The sequence below is a fragment of the Ictalurus punctatus genome, unplaced genomic scaffold (genome assembly GCF_001660625.3).
Source record: "Ictalurus punctatus breed USDA103 unplaced genomic scaffold, Coco_2.0 Super-Scaffold_100056, whole genome shotgun sequence".
NCBI classification, from domain to species: Eukaryota; Metazoa; Chordata; class Actinopteri; order Siluriformes; family Ictaluridae; genus Ictalurus; species Ictalurus punctatus.
Genome location: NW_026521088.1, coordinates 1,270,334 through 1,291,838, shown reverse-complemented (window position 1 = coordinate 1,291,838; position 21,505 = coordinate 1,270,334). Strand labels below are relative to the sequence as shown.

The window sequence follows — 21,505 nt, the reverse complement described above, 5'->3', positions numbered from 1 at the left end:
AAAGAATGAAGTAACATGTGAGTTGCAGACAGTTTTAGTTACTGCGTAGCAGGAGCTCGGGTACATGCTTTAAGTAGTGAATTATTATTTTAAAAAACTGTTTTCAGCATTGTAATGCTGTTCTCTCCAGGGAAGGGGTCACAATGTTAACGGATGTCTGCCCCAGAGACAATAACAGCACCGAGACTCTTCCCATAATGTCTAACCTGAAATCTTCCTGTAATGCTGCAGACCGAGGGGTCCTGGTCCATGCCACCATGGAGGACATTTGAAGCTCATTGTAAAACACTGATTTTGAGTTTCTTAAAGCATTCTGGTGTTCATTTGGAATTATGCTTGGCTCTTTATCTTGTTGAAAGCCAAGTCTGAACCTCCTGGCAAAGGCAAGCTAAAGGTTCCGGGCTAAAATGAAATTGCTCCACCTTCACCCCCTCTCTCTCTCTGCTTCAGCGGTTCAACCCCAGATACCAGGCAGAAATTACTTCATGTATACAGAGATCCCCAAACTATACACCGAAACCAGACCTCATTTCAGAACATCTCAAGAAAAAACATTTTATGCCTACATATTTATTATATATCTATTTTGTAATTGCTTTTTTTATATTATGTGACTGTTGCCACTATTGCTTTTTATAATACTCAAGTGTTTAAACAAAGGAGTTAAAAGTATTATTTATTTATACACACCATGGTATCGTGTATTTTTGCTGGTATCAGTACCGACTACTAGATTTTTGGTATCGTGACATCCCTAGATTGGACATTCTATGTTTGAGTTATAACAACTTCCTTTTTCATGGTGAAACTTCTAAATTTGTGAGAGCGCCACGCCCACGGCGAGCAGCAAAAATTCAAAAGCTTCGCATTTTAGCATCGTCAATGCCTGTAGATGAGTCTGACCGAATGTGATGCCGAACTGATGAAAGCTCCAGGAGGAGTACGTTAAAGTACAAGGCCTGGAAATGGCAAAAAACGGAGGAAAAAATTAAGAGAAAAATCAAAATGCTGACTTCCTGTTGAGTTTAGTTTTGCATAGTCCGGACAGTAGCTGCTGGGAGCCAGCCTCAAGCAGGCCTCCAAATGATGATCAGTCATTGGGGAACGGTATTTGGACTTAATGATCTTCATGAGGGAAAAGGCTGACTCACATAAATAAGTAGAGCCAAATAATGCAGTCAAGGAGGTGGCACATTTCCTCATGTTTGGGTACTTTTCCCCTGTGAGTAAGTTCCAGAACTGTCCATGAGCCCTGGACTTCAGCTGAATGTCAGTCTGTAGTTTCAAAATCTCATCCTCCACTTCAGACGAGTTCAGGTGAAACAGCGCTGCAATTTTCGATGCGAGTGAATCAACCTCAACATTGTTCCTAAACGGGTAGCACATGAATGTGGCGAATGGCTCCAGTAAAGCAAAGTCTTGAAGCGTCTGTCAAACTCTGACCAACAGCTGTCAATCTGCTCCGTGTAGCGTGCAATGTTAAACTGCGCACAAGCGTTCCGCTGCATCTCCAGCTCTGATGCGAGGTTTTGGAAGTTCCCAAAAACATGGCGCTGCAGCTTTGAAGACAGAAGTTGCATTTTCCGTTTAAAAGCATTAAATGCCTATAATTTTTGTCTTTTCCTTGCAGCTCCAAATTAAGTTGGTCAGATCGGTTAAAAATGCTCGGTTAAAAAAAGTCCAGCAGCCACTGATCATCATTGACTTGGGTGTATTCTGCATGTTTAACAGCAAAAAGAAACTCGCTTATCTCCGGACAGAGCTCTCGAAATGCAGGAATTTACCCCTACTAAGCCGTCTCACATCAGTGTGTAGCAGGAGCTGATTGGTCGCAGTGTGCCTTCTCCAGATGCGCAGCCGTCTTTGAAGTGATCTAGCACGTATAGAACAGGCGATCTTTGTTTCCACATCCATGATCTCTTTCATGTTTAGCATTCTTGCGCATAAGGCTTGTTGGTGTATTATGCAGTGGTAGTTAAGGAAGTCAGGGAAAGCATCGTCTTCCCTGCACTTGGCAATGAATCCATTTGCGCTGCTCAACCATTGACTGATATCAATTTGCACACTGGAGCTGGGTTTTGTCAATGAATTCTTTAAAAGACTGAAAAATGTCCTCTCCCCGCAATTTCGCTCGCTAGCCTTTAGCACTGGCGCGCTTGATCGCACACGCGTGGTGAGAGAAAAGACGAGATCTCAGACTGGCTTCCCTGTACGTCAACTAACCTCTTTTTTTTTTTTTTAATGGCGATCTACCCGCACTTCCTTTGCGATCGACCGGTCGATCGCGATCGACATATTGGGCACCCCTGCTGTATATATTTTGACCTGAAGAAAAAAGCCTCTTTATACACATATGCTGTTAAACTACATCTGCTCTACTCGTGTGTGTGTGTGTATTACCTGCACTATGAATTTGTGTGTGTGCGCGCGCTGGTGTAGTCAGAGGAAGTTTCGCTGATGTGCATGTTGAATTGTGACACTCGATTCTTCAGATCCTCAAACAACTCGGCCACCTCTAACACACACACACCAGAAATGATAGTTAGGGATCTGTGTCGAGAAGTGTGTGTATAGATGTGTGCGAGTGAGTGAGTGTCATAACCTCTTGTATCCGTTTGATCTGAATGCAGTTCTCTTTGCCCCACTCCAGCTCATCCTAAAATACACACACACATCAGTACCACTTTATTTATTTCTATAATCCAACACGTTATAATTCAACATAACTGTCACGATCTCCTGCCTCCCATATGCCGTGTACCAGTTTAATCTATTTCCTTATTTGGTCAGTGCTTCCTGTTCTTATTACGATGTCCTCTCTCTGACTGGTTCCTATTTCTTAAATTGTGCACTCTATCTGTACACTACACACTTGGCCATCTAACACCTGGATATTTGAAGAGCATAGAAACACACACACGCAACCTGCGTGAAGTTGGACCCCCCACCAACACAAAACATCGGCAGAATAGTTTGTGTTGGTTTGTGCCGTAAATATTTTCGTTTGTGCTGCGTCAGTTCTGGAGATATTAAAAGAATATTTATAGGTCATTCTGGGTTCACTCAAACCCCCCACATGCTCCAAATTCACCCCAAATGGTCTCAATAATAATAATAATTCAAAAGAAGAAGACTATAACGCCTAAACCTAAAAAAAATGTATGTGTTTGACCGGTAGTGTATGTTTCCAATGCAAGTGCTATAGTATAGGTGTGCTGGGTTATATCTTACATAGGTCTATTAGGTTATACACGTGTCTATATGTAGTGGTTGTCAGTAAGTATACAAGAATAAGTATATAGTTATGTATCTCTTTATTTTCCTTTATTTACGTAGTATTGTTTTGGTAATCCCCCCCCCAATTTTATTTGATTTTTTCTGCCAAACGACTGCCACACTACAGTCCAGTAGGTGGCGGTAATGCATCTTTAGCCTTAAAACAAAAGAAAACTATAGCGCCTTAACCCACACTGCGCATGCGCGAAGCCGGATGACTCAGCCATTAAACTAGTAAAAGGGCTCTAATTAGCCAGTGAAGCTAAATGTCGTTCAGCCACGTCCACTTATAAAAGTAAATCGTGTAATATTCTCAGACTGGGCAGTTATTGACAGTGAATTCATCGTTTTAAATAGAATCAAAAATAACATCGACCTATTTGCTAATCTCATTTCGATTAGCTTGCTCATTAATTACACTGCGCATGCGTGGACTGGACTGCCTCCTCAAAAGCTAGCACCGCTAGTATATTTGTATAATATTAACATTAATATTGAACCAGAGGAGTGAATAAAAAAAGTTATAAAATGTTATTTCTCACTTCTTCTCTGTGCGGGTGTGAGTTATCTTTGGTCGGTTCCTCGGTGATTCGGTCATTAGTGAACCGAGCTCTGAGAGTGAATCAGTGCGCCGTCTCCGCCTGCTTCATACTGATACACCTGAAACACAGGTGTTAACACCGTTAACTACACACATACACACAATACAGCAAAAACAGAACGGGTTCGGTTACACAGAACCGAATAAACTCACTTTAGTTTGGGTCCAAACGGGCCAGAACTAACACTAACAACGCTTTCTGCTCCTTACTTCGACTTCTCGCGCTCGTGGTGACGTCACCAACGTAACGGACGTTGACGTAAATTTGAATCTTTGAGGAGAAAATATAATAAAATAAACCCAAATATTATTTCATAAAAAGCTTCATTATTCTCTTCTTCTTAAACACGATAGAGGATAAGATATACAAATACATAAAAAAAACAGCTTTATCATTATTTTAAATCAAATCCACTTTAAAAGTGCTCCTTTCTAATTACATTTTAATTAAAAATATACTTCGTCTTACTCTTGTTCAATTTATTTGTTTAAATTAATATTTAATTCATCGATGATTGTAGACGTGTTGAGGTTTCACATTCTTTGTGCTTTATTATCATAAATATACACTTTGTTTAAACTTTTGAGTTTGGGACACAAAATGTAAACATTCCTCATGAATCCAGAACATTCATTTGTTTATTATTTAGAAAGTAATAATTAAACAGCTGAATAAAATGATCAGATTAATCACTTGCAACATTTAGGATATGAATTTCTTGCATTAAGTGAGGTTTTTAATTATACACAGATATAAATACATTTTATTTATTTGTAGTTTTCATATTTGACTCAGTACATTACACTACATTTATTTAATCAACTATTTATCAAGTTTTTTTAAAAACATATTTAACTGAATGATTCTGTCCAAGATCAATAAAAATCTTCAAATAATCTATCAACACCATCAATACATCTAATCAGTAAATAAAAATCTACATTTATCCAGCTGATCTATTGACTGGTTTATTGAAAGGTTTACAGCTTCGGCAGGTAAAGAAGCCGTGGCTTTAATCTGATCTTCTGATTTCTATTGATGATTAAATGACAAAATACAGAATTAAAGAATATCTTTATTTAAATTCAAAATCATTTCAAAATATGGACTACAAGTCATTTCTACAAGTGTTCATACAGACAGAAAGACCAGAGATGAAACAGATTTAACAGATACAGGACAATTAGGACAAGGAAAGTGGGAGAACTAGAATGATCATTTATTTATTATTTAAAAAAAATTACAACTGTGTTCAAGATCACAGCAAAAAGACAGTAGAGGAAACAAAGGAAAAAAACAATTTCACATTTCCTGTTTAAATTCAACAGTAAAATCACATGAACTGAAGACATCGTGACTTTTTGAAACCGGTCGTTACGTTTTTGAGTCAAACGGAGCAGGTAGTGATGAAGAAGCTGCCTCGAAAGATCATTTCTGTTCCTCGAAGAGTAAAAAAAAAACATTAAATCCTAAATGTATGAAAAATAAACATTATGTACATTTTATGTCTAATTACAGTGAACCTGACGGAGAGTGAAGCTCACAGAGGCGAAGTGTTCACGCTACAGCAAATTTCACCGGTTGACAGTAAACTCGCTCACGTAGGAGGTGTGTTTCTCTGTCCAGGGATATTCCTAGCACTGTGTGTGAAAGCTCCTGACGTGCGTGTATGTCGATGTGTACATAGTACCAATGGTCAGGAAGTACTCTTGTGTCCGAGTTTCTCGTTCTCCTGAAACACACACACACACACACACACACACACACACACACACACACACACACACAGTGGAATTGTAGGGGACTCATTTACAAACAAACATGACTACAAAAGACCGTACAAAACAATTTCGTGCAACTGCAATTTCACCAATGCAAGTAGATTTCTGCAAAGAAAAGCACCAAAAAAAAAACCTCAAATTCTGTAAGAAGCCGCAGCCAAAATAAATAAATAAATAAATAAATAAATAAATGAATGAATAAATAAATAAATAAAATAAAAATAAATTAATAAAGAACTCTGCAAAATCGTGTACGGACTGATAATTGCTATTTAAAAGGGAACATCATTAAATGACAACACTGCAAGAGACGGTCAAGAATTAAATCATACACATACACACACTCTCACACATACACACACACACACACAGTCACACACACAGACACACACACACAAGCACACTCTCACACAAGCACACTCTCACACAAGCACACTCTCACACAAGCACACACACAGACACACACACACAGACAGACACAAACTCACACATACACACAGACACACACTCTCACATACACACACACTCACACACAGACACACACTCACACTCAGAGATTCACACACACAGACACACACAGACACACACACACACACACTCACACACACAGACACACACTCATACACACACACACACACACACACACACATACACTCACACAAGTGCGTGTGTGAAGTGAAATTCAGTGGAATAACAATAAAAAATTGGGTTATGCTAATTTATTAATAAAAGAGCACAAACCAATAGGTCTGTCTGTCTGTCTTTTTATTTTTACTGTTATCACTTACTTACTCAATTCAAGTTTTACCAAATGCACACTGTGCTGTGTCACACCAATAAATCACTCCGAATTACATTCAATTTAATGAAATTGAAACAGAGAGCGAGAGAGGCCACACCTCCTTCACTGAGATGGACAGACACAGAGGCCACACCTCCTTCACTGAGATGGACAGACACAGAGGCCACACCTCCTTCACTGAGATGGACAGACACAGAGGCCACACCTCCTTCACTGAGATGGACAGAGACAGAGGCCACACCTCCTTCACTGAGATGGACAGAGACAGAGGCCACGCCTCCTTCACTACCGACAACATCCTAAATTTAACACACTGGCTTTCGATATTTTCAATAGCTCAAAAACACCCACCCACACACACATACACACACACACACACACACACACACACAAACACACACACACACACACGCACACACACACGCACACACACACACACAAAGCACTGCAGTAGTATGATGCCAGATTCACATGAACATGCTACATCTCTCATACAGTGTATATATAGTAAGAGACACTGGTGTGGCTGCAATTTTTCATTCATTATACATTTGACCACACGACTTCCACTATTTTATCCAGTTTATTTAAAGAGAGCATCGCCTGATGTAACTATACAATCAATGCCATCAATCAGAGACAGAGAGAAGGAGAGAGAGAGAGAGAGTGAGAGAGAGAGAGAGAGAGAGTGTGGCAGTACAGTTTTATTTTCCTGCAACTGACCACACCAACTTCACTGAGACAGACAGAGATGCCACACCAACTTCACTGAGACAGACAGAGATGCCACACCCACTTCACTGAGACAGACAGAGATGCCACACCTACATCACTGAGACAGACAGAGATGCCATACCAACTTCACTGAGACAGACAGAGAGGCCACACCCACTTCACTGAGACAGACAGAGATGCCACACCCACTTCACTGATACAGACAGAGAGGCTACACCTACTTCACTGAAACCTCTCTGTATGTATAGGTCCATGACATTTTTAACAGTACAAATGACAAAAATAACCATAAAAACTCATTTGTCATAATAGACGAGAGGTTTGGATTCATTCTTGTATCCAAGAACAAATCCGGGTTTATCAAAGCGTGCAATCAAAGTTGTAAATTTATGCAAAAGACCCTCCAAGCAAATGGATTTTATCACACATGTGTAGGATGAGCTGAACACCACGCCCACTGATAAATCCCACGCATTAAACTGATGCGCTTGTACACAGAGACACTCATTTGCATAAAAAACGCCTTCCAAATCACCGTATATGCTAAACCACCTCCCATTAAAACACCAAGCAACGGGCTCTTCGTACTGCTCGTTACACACGACACGGGGTGTGTCCAAAGGTCTACGAACTATCTATGAACTTCACTGACAATGATGCAGCAATCCTGCTGCACGTTCTCTACATGGATACGGTTCAGAAACAAGAGCCCAGGAATGAAAATGTCACTTTCTATCATTCCTACAAAACGAGTAGGAAAATGGTGAAGAGACAGAGCAAGCCCAAAGTAACCGAAACCAACGAGAGAAGACCCTGACAGATCTGACATGAATGTTAATGACTAACGTTAATGAACTGAACATTAGCTTAGTGCTAGCTAAAAGAGGAAACCGTGCGCGTCCTCACAGCCGCAGCTTCTGAAAAAACAGCACCGGATGGGAATCAGGTATCAGGTATGAAGTGAGGCCCAGCCCTGGAAAAATAAACAGTTGCACTATATAAGAAGCAGGAAGTGAATAAAAACAATAAAAGCTCCTCATTTTTCCCAGAGAGACAGACATGTTTAAACAAAATGGTTTTACAAGATGCCGTTTTCATTAACTACTTATGAATAGTGTCCACACACACACACACACTCACACACACACACACTCACACACACACACACACACACACACACACACACACACACACACACACACACACACACACACTCACACACACACACACACACACACACACACACACACACACACACTCACACACACACACACACACACTCTCACAAATCGCTTTTTCACATATTTATCCATCATATTTTTAACTCAAATATGTGTTCATGTACATGCTGAACAGTTTAGAACAAAATAACACTATTTTGTTATCTGGATAAATATCAGTGACACCAGGCGAGTTATTTTTTAATGAATGTACTTTATATCCATTTATAATTACATTAATGCTGTGAAACATCACTTATGGAAAAACCAGTTGTTCCTTCAGCAGCGTTTATATTCTCTCTCTCTTAACACTAATACGACAAAAACACACTCAATACTGTTTGATGCAGAATGCATATACAATTCTCTCTCTCTCTCACTCTCGCTCTCTCTCTCTCTCTCTCTCTCTCCATAAACCTATCTATGTCTTTCTTACCTTCTCCCACAGACATATGGAGCAGTACTGAGAGTCAGCTCTCTCATGGTCCTCTCTCACCTCCCGACAATCAGCAATAAGCTTCGCCTTCCTCTTACAAACGCATACACACACACACACACACACACACGCACACACACGCACACACACACACACACACACACTCTGTTTCAATATAACCGAGATGACTGAGTATCTCTCTCTCTCTCTCTCTCTCTCTCTCTCTCTCTCTCTCAAAAACACACAAGATTCTGCAAGTTTCTGGACCTGGCCATGGGGTGCAGTAACTGGATCTGAGAGACGGCAGTGGAGCTGCTGATCGAGTTACAGTGGAAATCTGGCACACAGAGTGAGCACACACACACACACACACACAGAGAGAGACAGAAAATGAAAGAGAGGGTGATGCAGAAAAAGAGGAGAGACAGACAGAGACAGAGATGGGCAGAGATATGGATAGAGATAAATAGAGATACAGAGTGCGAGAGACAGAGATAGAGACAGACTGACAGAGTAAAGGTGAGCGTGACAGAGAGAAAGAGAGAGAGGCAGACAGACAGACACAGAAAGTGAGAGACAAAGACAGAGACAAAGACAGTGAGACACATACACAGAGAGAGAGAGAGAGAGAGAGAGAGAGAGAGAGAGAGAGAGACTTGACTTTTACAACCTTTTATTTTTAACAAAAGGTCACATTATACACATTAAAGTCAAATGTGACTCAATATAAAAAATAAATAAATATTTAGAGAGCATTAAAAAAACATAAATATACAGGTTATAAATTAGGTTAATAAAATAAATCAGCACAACAAAAGGCTAGTCGTTAAGAACGTTATCAGCCTAATGCAGGTGTAAAACAAAGTTCTCCCTCCACTACAGAACACAGAGCCTCCTCGCAGCACCACACTGCCTTGAACATCTCCACGTCTCCCATACTATTGTAAAAGTTAAAATCGATCAGAATCCGTGATTTGATCAATCTAGAGAGAATTTTTCTGGCATCGCAGTCTGTGTTCTGTGCCACTTTGTTTTTCCTGCTTAGGTATATCGACATTTTTGCTTGACCAAAGATAAAATTGATCAGCTGACACTTAAACCTGTTCTTTCTGACGTATTTAAAACCAAAGATAAAAATCTGAAAAGTAAAATCCACATAAAATGACCTCAGGTTGTTTTTTAAAAACACAAACAATGGCTGCAACCTGGAGCAATGTATAAACGCATGAAAAACAGTCTCTCTCTGTGAACAGAATGGACATTCCTGTGTGACCTCAGGGTTTAAAATGGAGATAAAAGAATTCACAGAAACAATTCCATATAAAATCCTCCATTGGAGGTCAGCAAATTTTTTAGTTAAGGGTGGTTTGTAAAGTGCCCTCCACTCCGGTTTAACATCATCATTAAAACCCAGTACAGCTCGCCATGGGGTGTCCACTCTCCCATTCAGCTTCTTCTTATTTAAAACTTTCACGCAGGCTTTGTACAGGAGCTTGCCGGTCACTGTCTCAATGTTCATGTCACTGTTGAACTCCAGGAGGGGGCCACCACACCCATCTAGATCTGGAGCGATGCCCAGCTGGGGAAAAGGTTCCTCTTCTATAGGTCCAGTCTTGCTTGTTTCATTGTTCATCAGCTGAGCACGCTCCTCTGACGTTAGGGTGGACCTCCAGCAATGTAGGAGCTTGTTCACAATACGCAGCGACCGTAGTCCCAGGCTCGCTGCCAAGTCCTCAGCCCGTGACAGGTCCGTTCCTGCGATGTTCACCAGCTGCCGGAGTGTCACAATCCCCGATGAGACCAGAACTCTGGATAATGATGGGGTGGTCACACCAGAGATATCTAATCTCCCACCATTCACCAGGGGTTCCTCCAACAGCCAGTATGGTGTTCTGCACCCCTTGATTTGTTTTTTAAAAAAAGTCCATATTTTAAAAAGCCCACTATAAAAAACTGGTAATCCAGCAAGGTCTAGCGTTTTTGTGTCCATTAAAAACAACGTTCTGTCTAATCCCAGTCCTCCTACTGTGTGTAACAGCCTATAAGCTGCTGCTCTCCATACCAACCTCTCAGGTCCAGTGAGGAGTCTCTGGATGAACTGGAGTCGGAAAGTCGCAGTTCTGCTGGCTATATGGATCAGCCCCTGCCCCCCCTCCTCCTTGGGCAGGTGAAGGACACTTTGAGGGATCCAGTGTAGTTTGTCCCAGAAGAAGTCCACTAGCAGGGCCTGGATGTTCGAGAGCAGGTTTGGTGGCGGATCCACACATGCCAGCTTGTGCCACAGGGTTGATGCTGCCAGGTTGTTGATGACCAGCGTGCGTCCCCTGTAAGACATTTTTGGGACCAACCACTTCCACCTGTTCAACCTGCCCTTTATCTTTTCAACGACATCTTCCCAATTTTTATTTAGAAACTCAGTGCTGCCTAGATAAACACCCAAGTACTTAAAACCACCCTCTTTCCACGCCAAACCAGCTGGTAATATGGGCTGCCCACCACCCCACTCTCCAACTAAAATGGCTTCACTTTTGGCCCAGTTGACCTTGGCAGAAGATAAAATCTCAAAATCTTTTAAAACATCAATTAAAATAGTCACATCAGTTTGTGTTCCCAGCATTACGACTAAGTCATCTGCATATGCTGAGAGACACAGAGAAGCGCTGGATTGAGATATCTTAAAACCAGAAAGTTGATTTCTCAGTTTACATAAAAGAGGTTCAAACGCTAGGGTATACAGCATGCCTGACAGAGAACAGCCTTGTCTAATACCTCTGTAGACTCTAAAAGGGGCACACAAACCACCATTAACCTTCAGTACACTCTCAATTTCACTGTACAAGGTCTTGATCATGGCTATGAAACCTGGGTTGAAACCAAAGGTTTCCAGCACCTTCCACAAGTATTCATGTTCAACCCGGTCAAAAGCCTTTTCCTGGTCTAGAAAAATAAGGCCAGTCTTTAATCCCAATAGCCTGGAGACGTCCAAAATGTCACGAATGTATATTATCAAGTATAGACCTGCCGGGTACACAGTACGTCTGGTCAAGATGAGTGATTTGCTCCATTACCTTAGTCAGTCTTGAAGCTAGCGCTTTTGAGAGCAGTTTGTAGTCAGTGCACAACAGTGAGACCGGGCGCCAGTTCTTCAAATGCGTCAGGTCTCCCTTTTTGGGCAGGAGGGTCAGGACGGCTCTCCTGCAGCTCAATGGGAGCTCACCTCCCTTCACACTGCCTAGCAACACTTCTAGCACATCCTGCCCTATAACTGTCCAGAAGGCTTTGTAGAATTCTACAGGGAGACCGTCTATGCCTGGCGCCCTTCCATTCTCCATCCCTTGGAGAGCTTCATGGAGCTCTGCTAGAGTTAGCTCCATGTCTAGATCGCTGGCCACATGCTCTGAGAGTTTTGGCAGGTCTTTAAGGAAGCCCTCTTCTACTGTCTGTGCCCCTGACTGCTCACTGCTGTACAGCTTCGAGTAGAAGCTAACTGTCTGCTTGCGAATTTCAGCGGGATCTGACAGAAGATCTCCTGATTCTGTTCGCACAGCATGTATGAATCTTTTCTGTCCATTCTTCTGCTCTAGACCAAAAAAGAACTTAGAAGGAGCATCCATCTCATTCATGCTTTTAAAGCGTGAGCGGACCAGCGCCCCCTGTGCTGTGATGCCCAACAGGTCATTCATTATAGCTTTTTTACTTTTGAGGGCTTCAACCTGCCCTCGATCTCCTGTGGTCTCCAAACACTGGAGTTCCACTATTCCAGTCTCCAAAGCTTTCAGAGATCTGACAATGTCTCTCGTGACATTAAGAGTGTACTGTTGACAAAATGCCTTAATTTGAGCTTTGGCCACATCCCACCACTGTTGTATAGAACTAAAAGCCATCTTTTCATATTTAAAAACATTCCAGAAATAAATAAAAGATTCTCTAAAATTAGTATCCTCTAAAAGTGCAGTGTTAAAATGCCAGTATGCACTTTTTGGTTTTACATTTTCTTTACTGACAATACACTGCACCATACTGTGATCAGAGAGGCCTACTGGAACAATAAAACATTTAGTAAAAAGTGTCAGCTGATGTTTAAAACCATAAAAGCGATCTAGTCTTGCCAGGGAGAGTGTGTTGTCTATGGAGTGGGCCCACGTGTACTGCTTCTGGTTTCTATTTAAATTTCTCCAAATATCAATCAGTTCGTGAGCCTCCATCATCTCCCACAGGCGCTTACGGGAGGCTACATGAGGTTCTGTGTGGTTCCTGTCCAAGTCGTCTGTTGTGCAGTTAAAATCCCCACCCAGAATTAAGGTATCGGCAGTGTTGCAGTCAGCAATGACATTGTCTAGTTTATCTAAGAAAACCATTCTCTCCACTGCACTGGTGGGAGCGTACACACAAATAAAAACAAAGCTCTCATTCTCATAGATAGCTCTTACTTTTAAAAGCCTCCCATTTAAAACCTCAACTACTGTATAAGAACTGGGAGTAAAATTGCGAGCAAACAGTAGGGCAACCCCACCACTAACTGATGTATTGTGACTTAAAATTGCCAGCCCACCCCACTCCTTCATCCAGCTAGTAGCATTATTGACATTACTATGTGTTTCTTGCAACATCACTACATCAATACGCTTCTGCGTTAGTAACTCATACAGTTTTACACGTTTTTCATGTTCTCTTGCCCCGTTAATGTTTAAACTTGCAATACGAATCCCACTCATAAGAACAAGGTGTAGATAAAACAAGCAGATGATAAAACCCATTTTAATATAACACACACCAAACACTCTACTGGTCATCATCAGAAGTTTCTCTGCTGACTTTAGTAATGAATTTCTTCAGACGATAGATCTCAGTTTCAATAAAAGCTCCTTGCCTTCTAAAATGTTTGACATCATGGATAAACTGCTTCAAATCTGGGAAATGTTCTTCTACTACAATGTTCTTTTGCCATTTGGTATTCCGTAAGAACTCCTTAATGCTCTCAGCACGGTATACAACTTCTCGCTTTTCTTCCTGAGAGCCAAAGTTAAAAACAGAATCTGACATGTAATCATCACTGTCTGTTTCTTTTTCGTCTATTTTAGTGTCTCTTTTGGCCTGTTTGCTCCCTTGTCCCTTACCTCGTTTCTTCCGCTTGTTCGGTACTTTAAACATGGGTTCGTCCTCCATCTCCACGTCTCCCCCATCCCCCGGCGTAGTGACTGGTGCTTCTGAGCGACTGCTCTGCACCCCTGTACCTGCCTCTGCCAGCGCAGGTATCTCCAGCTCTGCACCAGAATCCACTGCGTCTTTGTCAGTCAGACAAGGATTCTCTAGTTCAGGCAAGCAGGACTTCTCTGGAGCCACTTCAGTCAAGCAGGGCTTCTCTGGGGTTGGTATATCCTTTGTGGGTTCCTGGGCTACAGGCTGAGATTGGGGTTCGCTCTCACTAGGCTCTGGTGCAGTAGCAACTCCGGGGCTTTCAGCAGCGGGCTGAGCTGCAGCCGCAGGGGGAACGGCTCCAGAAGGCCCAGCTACTTCCTGCCCCGGTCGCTCAGAAACACCAGGGTCACTCTGTCTCTCAGGACAGGCCTGGACAAGATGTCCTATTTTGCCACATTTAAAACATTTTATGTCTGTGTCTGTAGATACAAAAATGCTGTAGCCATAGCCTTCTACACTGAATTTAAACACTAGGTTCAGTTCCTCAACACCATCTTTCAGAATCATAAAAACCATTCTTCTAAAAGACACCAAGTGCTTAACTAGTGGGGACTTACAGCCAAGGGGGATTTTCTTTATGGGGGAGACCAACCGCCCATATCTAGACAGTTCTTTGGATATTATCTCATCGGAGATGAAGGGAGGGACATTAGACAGTATAACCTTTTTGGATGGGGAACTTAGGGAAGAGACCATCGTTAGCTCATTATTGAGCACAATTCCTTTCTGGACTAGCTTGTTTGCTCTATCAACGTCATTCACAAAGACTACAATTGCACTGTTCATGCGGGAGGCAGAGACAATGTTCTCATGCCCCACCACTTCTCCTACCGCTAACACACACTCCTCCACACTCGCCCTGCACGCCACCCTCACACCGTGCCGGCGAGTCAAACTCTCACACAGCTGCGTGTTTGGAGCCGCCATGCTCCTCTACCGCGACACACACACACACACACACACACACACACACACACACGCACTTACTCGCTTTCACACTCGCTCACACACACACACACACACACACACACACACAAATAATTTATCCGAGATGTTTACACGGAAAAAAAAAAACTGCATCAAATGCCGGCGAAACGCCAACCGCTCTCACACGCTCAACACGCCACACTCGCTCCACTACCGCGCATGCGCAGAGAGAGAGAGAGAGAGAGAGAGAGAGAGAGAGAGAGAGAGAGAGAGAGAGAGAGAGAGAGAGAGAGAGAGAGAGAGAGAGAGAGAGAGAGAGAGAGAGAGAGAGAGAAAGACAGATGGCGAAGGCAAGATGGCGGCGCACACAGTTGCAGCGTCTCACGGCTCTCCTTTTCAGTGCTCTTTTTTGTTGTTTTTGTATTATTTCTTTATTACTTGTTTGTGCATTATCGGTTCTACGAACATTCGCTATACAAGTCAGAACCTTATGGATATTGGGGACGAGGATGCTATCGCCGTTGCTGTCCACTACGTGTAGAGCCATCTAGAGCAGCAACAGAGCTACGTCCGGCTGCTTTTTGTGGATTACAGTTCGGCTTTTAATACAATAATTCTGGACATTCTCGTCACCAAATTGGTCACTCTTGGCCTCCCCCGCCTCACATGTGCCTGGATAAAGGACTTTCTCACCAACCGGTCTCAGACAGTGAGACTCGGGCCCCACCTCTCCTCCACTCGCACGTTGAGCACAGGTTCTCCACAGGGCTGTGTGTTGAGCCCCCTCCTGTACTGTCTCTACACATACGACTGTAGACCAGTCCACAACAATAATCTTATCATCAAGTTTGCTGACGACACCACAGTGGTCAGACTCATCTCAAAAGGAGAGGAGGCAGCCTACAGAGAGGAAGTCCTAAACGTGGCAGCCTGGTGTTCAAAGAACAATCTGGCTCTAAACACCAAGGAAACCAAGGAGCTCATTGTAGACTTCAGAAAACACAACACGGAGCTGGCCCCCCTCTTCATTAATGGTGAGTGTGTGGAGAGGGTCCACACCATCCGGTTTCTTGGTGTCCTTATCTCTGCAGACATCTCCTGGACTGACAACATCACAGCGGTTATCAAGAAGGCTCAAACACGGCTACACTTCCTGAGGGTTCTCAGGAAGTACAATCTGGACTCCAATCTGCTGCTGATCTTCTACCGCTCGTCCGTCGAGACCCTGCTGACATACTGTATCACGGTGTGGTACGGTAGCTGCACAGCGGCAGACATGGAGAGGCTTCAGAGAGTAGTAAGAGCAGCACAGAAGATCATTGGCTGCCCTCTCCCCTCCCTGATGGATATTTACACTTCCCGTTGCCTCAGCAGAGGAAAAACTATCATTAAGGACAGTTCTCACCCTGGCTTTGATCTGTTCAATCTGTTGCCCTCAGGGAGACGTTACAGGATGTCTCAAAACTGTGCATTTCATAGTACCTCCCCCATCCACCCCAATATCTTGTTTATTTATCTTGTTTATTTATCTGTTTATTTATCTTGTTTATTTATCTTATTTATCTTGTTTATTCTTGTTTATTTTATGTACATGTTGGCACGGAACAAAAAAGGAGAGGCTCTTAATTTCATTATACATGTGTATAGTGACAATAAAAGGCATTCATTCATTCATGACAGACAGAAAGAAAGTGAGAGAAAGAGACAGAGACAAATACAGTCAGACATACTTGCACAGAGAAAGTGAGCAAGAGAGAGAAAGAAAGAAAGACAGAAACAGATCAATAGAGACAGAAAGGCAGTCAGACAGAAAGAGAGAGGGAGAAAAACAGACAGACAGAAAGTGAGAGAGAATGACAGACAGACAGACAGACAGAAAGTGAGAGACAGAGATAGAGATGACAGTGAGACACACATACACTGAGAGAGTGAGACAGAGACTGATCAAGAGAGATGGAAAGACAGTCAGACAGACAGACAGAAAGAGATAAAGAAAGAGAGAGAGAGAGACTTGTTTCTCTCAGGCTCTCATAGTGACTCAGGCCTCAGTTGGTGCTGTCCTTGGTGCTGAAATCAGTCACCAGCCTGCAGTTCACTGAATCTTCATTACAGCATAAACATAATACACTATGTAACCAAAAGTATATGGACGCCTGACCATAACACCCACATGTGCATCTTCCCTGAACTGTTGCCACACAGCTGAAATCACAGTAAGGTTTGAAGGGGACCCAATCAATCAATCAATCAGTCAGTCAGTCAGTCAGTCAGTCAGATGTTTGCTTACACTATTTAAATAGGCCCCATTTCGTGGCAGCTATTGCTTACGGCCATACCACTCTGACAAAGCCCGATCTCATCTGACCTCGGAAGCAAAGCAAAGTTGGGCCTGGTTAGTACTTGCTTGGGAGACTGAATGGGGATACTAGGTGCTGTAAGCTTTTTATTTGGATAAGTGTTTTCATGATCTCTGCACAACATCCTCTTTTGGGATAAAGATTGGATACAGGTTTGAAGGGGACCCAATCAATCAAAAAAAAAAAAAAAAGCTGCCTTCCAAGCAGTAGATCTGGGTTTGATTCCCGGCCAATGCACGGATTGAAACCGGTAGCTACTTGAGGTACTTTATGGTAGTTGGCACAGAAGGAAGGGATCACCTACCTGAAAATAAATTAGTCAACAGAATGTGCCATAAGATTCTCTGCAGGCCTCCTAGAACTGTTTCTGCTTCCCACTTGTGTTGTTAGTGGTTCTTTGCTGTTTGTAAACACATCATTATCCACCAGGGCACGTTTGACCCGTGAACAGGGGCGAAAATGTAAGAAAATGCCGTCTCTCCGTGTCTGTCTTCTGTTAGCGACAAGCTAGCATGCAAACTGTGATGAGAGGTGTACATTTTCCGCAATCAGCCATCTATATAGTTAGTGTTTTATATTTAATAAGCAAAGATGTCTATATGCTGATTGGTCTTAAGCAGCGTTGTCCAATCTTCAGGTTTTCGTTCCAATCTAGCAGGAGCCACACCTGATTCCAATTGTTTGATCTGCTGATCTTGACTTTCAATAGACTAAAGTGTGGCTTCTGCATGGTTAGAATGAAAACCTGCAACCACACTGGCCCATTCTGGATAAGACTGGACAACCCTGATCCAAAGCAAATAACCACTAAGGTAAGTGCCACTTTGTTAGTTCAGAATCTGTCATGCTGACTCGACGTCACTCGATGAACAGGGAAGGAACTGGTAGATGAGAAGACTTCCCACTGTTGACGAATGGCGATTTCAAGTTGAGGGTGCGTTTTCTTTGCGTTTTCCTGCTTGGAGGTGGGAAATTACAAGCTGCAACCTCGAGTCACGTGCATCATTACTCTTGTCTTCTTGATGAAGGAAAGAGCCAGGCCTCCACATTCATTGGAAAAGAAGAGACTGCCTGTGATTTTGCAAGCAGCTGTTATCTGCCTTGCTCCAAAAGCTCAATGGAAGGGAAACCGCTCCCAGCCTTTTTCAGGCCTAGACCTCTTGTTGATAGGTGAACTTGGCGACCAGTACTTTATGGAAAATTTTCCAGTCACGTTCAGAGTCTTATTGAGCAACGAAAGAGCCAGGCCTCCACTTTCTGTGGAAAACCAGAGACTCCCTTTCATTTTGTCAGCAAATGTTATCTGCTTTGCTACAAAAGCCCAGAAGAAGGAAATCTGCTCTGTTCAAGGTCTCGCTTTCTGGCTGTTCCTAGAGGACCTGATCCTACCGTGATGACGACCGGTCAATTATTAAAGCAAAGTTCAAAACTTCCAGCTCATTTCTGCCCAGTCTCAAACCAGGGACCTTTCGCATGTGAAGCAAATGTGATAGCCACTACACTACAGAAACCATGAGTGCAGATCTTTGGCTGTTGCCTATGGTCTGCTGATGAGAAACGCACATACTTAAACTTTTGTTTTCCAGAGTTGAATTGCCCAGCATGGCATTGGTGGTATAGTGGTGAGCATAGCTGCCTTCCAAGCAGTTGACCCAGGTTTGATTCCTGGCCAATGCCTGGATTGAACCGGAAAGGGAGCTGAGGGAAGTGTGAAGGTCGGTGTGGAGAGCACGAAAGGTGTCGTCGACCTGAGGGTGTTGGATCAGACTGTACCACCATGAGAGAGTTCTTGGAGCTGGGAGAGAAGGGCTCAGAGGTGGGGCAGACTTCATGGACTCACTTATATGTAATCTTTTGGCTGATATCCAAAACAGCTTTCAGTCCTTAAGGTTTAGATCAGGTTCAGCTGACTAAATTTAGTCTATAACTAACAACTAAATGACTCAAACATGATAAAACATTGTCCTGTTGTCTAAAGATCGATATTAGCTGTTAAAATGTGCATGAGAAAGACTTCCTATTTGTTCCATCTGTTAGCTACATTATTGTCACAGCTCCAGTGCAAAAACTAATGAAGCAAACCGCAGACATGAAACTTATCTTGGCTACGTTTGGTGTGAGGACAAAAATCATGCCAAATTAGAAATTCATTCCTATAAAAAAGAGGCGTCTTACGCTCATGCCTGTTATTCTCAGGAGGAGGACGCTCGCGGTCACGTTGCCGGCTTCACCGTAGCCAGTGAGGTCAGCGCTCATGACTGGCAGATGAAGAACGGCAAGCAGTGGCTGCTGGGAAAAACATTCGACAAATTCTGTCCACTAGAGCCTGCTCTTGTTACCACAGAAGCACTGAAGGGTAGGTGGGGGGCCGGTGAGATGGAAACCTGAACTAAAAATTGTTGTGAACGTAAAAAAACCATGAGGCTGTGAGTCAGAGCTGTAATGTGCTGTTTTTAAATCAGACGTCCACAATCTGGGGATCCGGTGCCTGGTAAACGGTGATGTAGTTCAGGACAGCAACACCAGTCAGCTGATCTTTAAGACGGAGAAGCTGGTGGTGTGGGTCTCGCAGTAAGTATCCAGCGCATGGTGGTGAACATATTTCACTGACCTGATCTTACAGCAGTGTTCAGATTCAATGTTCAGACTCTTCTAGGGATGCATTGATACCAGTACTGGTATAGGTCTGATACTGTGCTGAGTGAATCGTGCAGCACATTAAGCAGTAATGTGACCGTGCAGAGAAACTGTTGCACGTGGGAGCAGTTCAGATCTGTGAGCACTGAGACATTGGTGTATTGTTACTGCATCCCTAGTGTCTTCTGTACAGCTTTGTTCATTTGCCTTGAAGGCAGGTTTGTGACTCTGTACCCAGGCGACGTGTTTCTAACAGGCACGCCTCCAGGAGTGGGCGTGTTCAGAAAGCCACCCATCTTTCTAAAGGTGAGCTCAGTTTCCAGTTTCTTACACTGCGTAGGCTTGTTCTCCATTTTCAATTTTGTGAATCTCTATAAGACTAATATGACCTGGTCATGGTGATGGAGAAACACCGTGGCTCATTTAATCCCCTTGAGTAAATATACATAAAAGACAGGGGCGCAATAAGTTTTGGTGAGCCGAAATCCTCAGAAACGTTAAGAGGTGCCCTTGGTGATGACTGGTTTAGAAAGTCATTCATCACGTCTGGTGTTTGATGACCGTGCAGAACTAAGCGATTAGAGAAATGAGTCTGAAAACAGCTCTGGAGTTATCTCCTACTGAGGCAGGAACATCTGTACAGACGTATCCTTTGAGATTACTTTTGGAGAGAGGAAACACAAAGTACAGCGTTCTTCAAAATTAATATGAAGTCAGAAAGCTTTCTGATTAGGCGTTATCGTTAACGCACCACATCAGAAATATTTTTATTTTAAGGTCTGTGGCCTTGCAGTGTTGCACGAGTGTTTACAGTGTGTTGGTGTATACACTGATGTGTTAATCATAATCATGTGCTTATGTTTCGAATTAATTTGGGTCCAAGTTTAGATCGCAAACGCATCTTGCCGGCTGAAGTGTTTCTTTTATAACCAACAACTGAACACACCTTAGTGCTAATTTCTTTTAAACTCGCAACCCCCCCCCCCCCCCCCCGCCAACAAAAAAAGGAATGTTTTGCATAAAATTCTAATTAATTAGCTTTTGAACGAAATGTTCCATCAAAACAAACCTCATGACTACACCTGAGTACTAAATTTGATTAGTTCTTTGTACTGCTTCTAAAACATGACCCATCAGACAGCTACTTACGGGGGGGGGAGGGGGGGGGATTCTTTATAATTCAGAAGGAATACAGAAAGGACACGTCGTGGAGTGTCAGATCGAGGAGATCGGGTTCATCTGAAACACAGTGGTGTGACTCCTGCACGGTTGGCTGACTTTTATCTGAACTACGGAGATGGAAAAAATAAAAATAAATCCCTTTCACCGTTGAAATGCTTTAATGTCTAGACGTTTCTGAAATCCCAATCAGATTTGTGTGCACTAGAAATGATTGGTCCAGAGTGCAGGTGCTGTGATCTTCCAGGAGATAGAGCTCTGTTGATTATTATTACTGTATTAGTGGGTTGTCCAACCTGCGAATCTCTCTCGACATTATCGATCGCCTTCTCCGTGAGTGTGCAGGTGGTCCTT

At 42.8% G+C, this 21,505-nt stretch overlaps 1 long non-coding RNA gene, 1 other non-coding gene and 2 pseudogenes across 2 annotated transcripts; 3 read left to right on the top strand and 1 right to left on the bottom strand.

The window, feature by feature from the left end:
• Positions 1-2,189: 2,189 nt before the first annotated feature.
• On the bottom strand, positions 2,190-4,102 carry LOC128630433 (uncharacterized). The gene is made up of 4 exons (XR_008394751.1): positions 4,031-4,102; positions 3,819-3,936; positions 2,603-2,656; positions 2,190-2,515 (listed from the first exon to the last, which is right to left on the bottom strand). It is a non-coding gene; the product is annotated as an uncharacterized LOC128630433 (long non-coding RNA).
• Positions 4,103-17,300: 13,198 nt separating this feature from the next.
• On the top strand, positions 17,301-17,419 carry LOC128630483 (uncharacterized; annotated as a pseudogene).
• Positions 17,420-18,940: 1,521 nt separating this feature from the next.
• On the top strand, positions 18,941-19,012 carry trnag-ucc (transfer RNA glycine (anticodon UCC)). Its single transcript has one exon. It is a non-coding gene; the product is annotated as a tRNA-Gly (tRNA).
• A 100-nt stretch (positions 19,013-19,112) lies between these two features.
• Positions 19,113-21,230, top strand: LOC128630368 (fumarylacetoacetate hydrolase domain-containing protein 2-like; annotated as a pseudogene).
• The last annotated feature ends 275 nt before the right edge of the window (positions 21,231-21,505 follow it).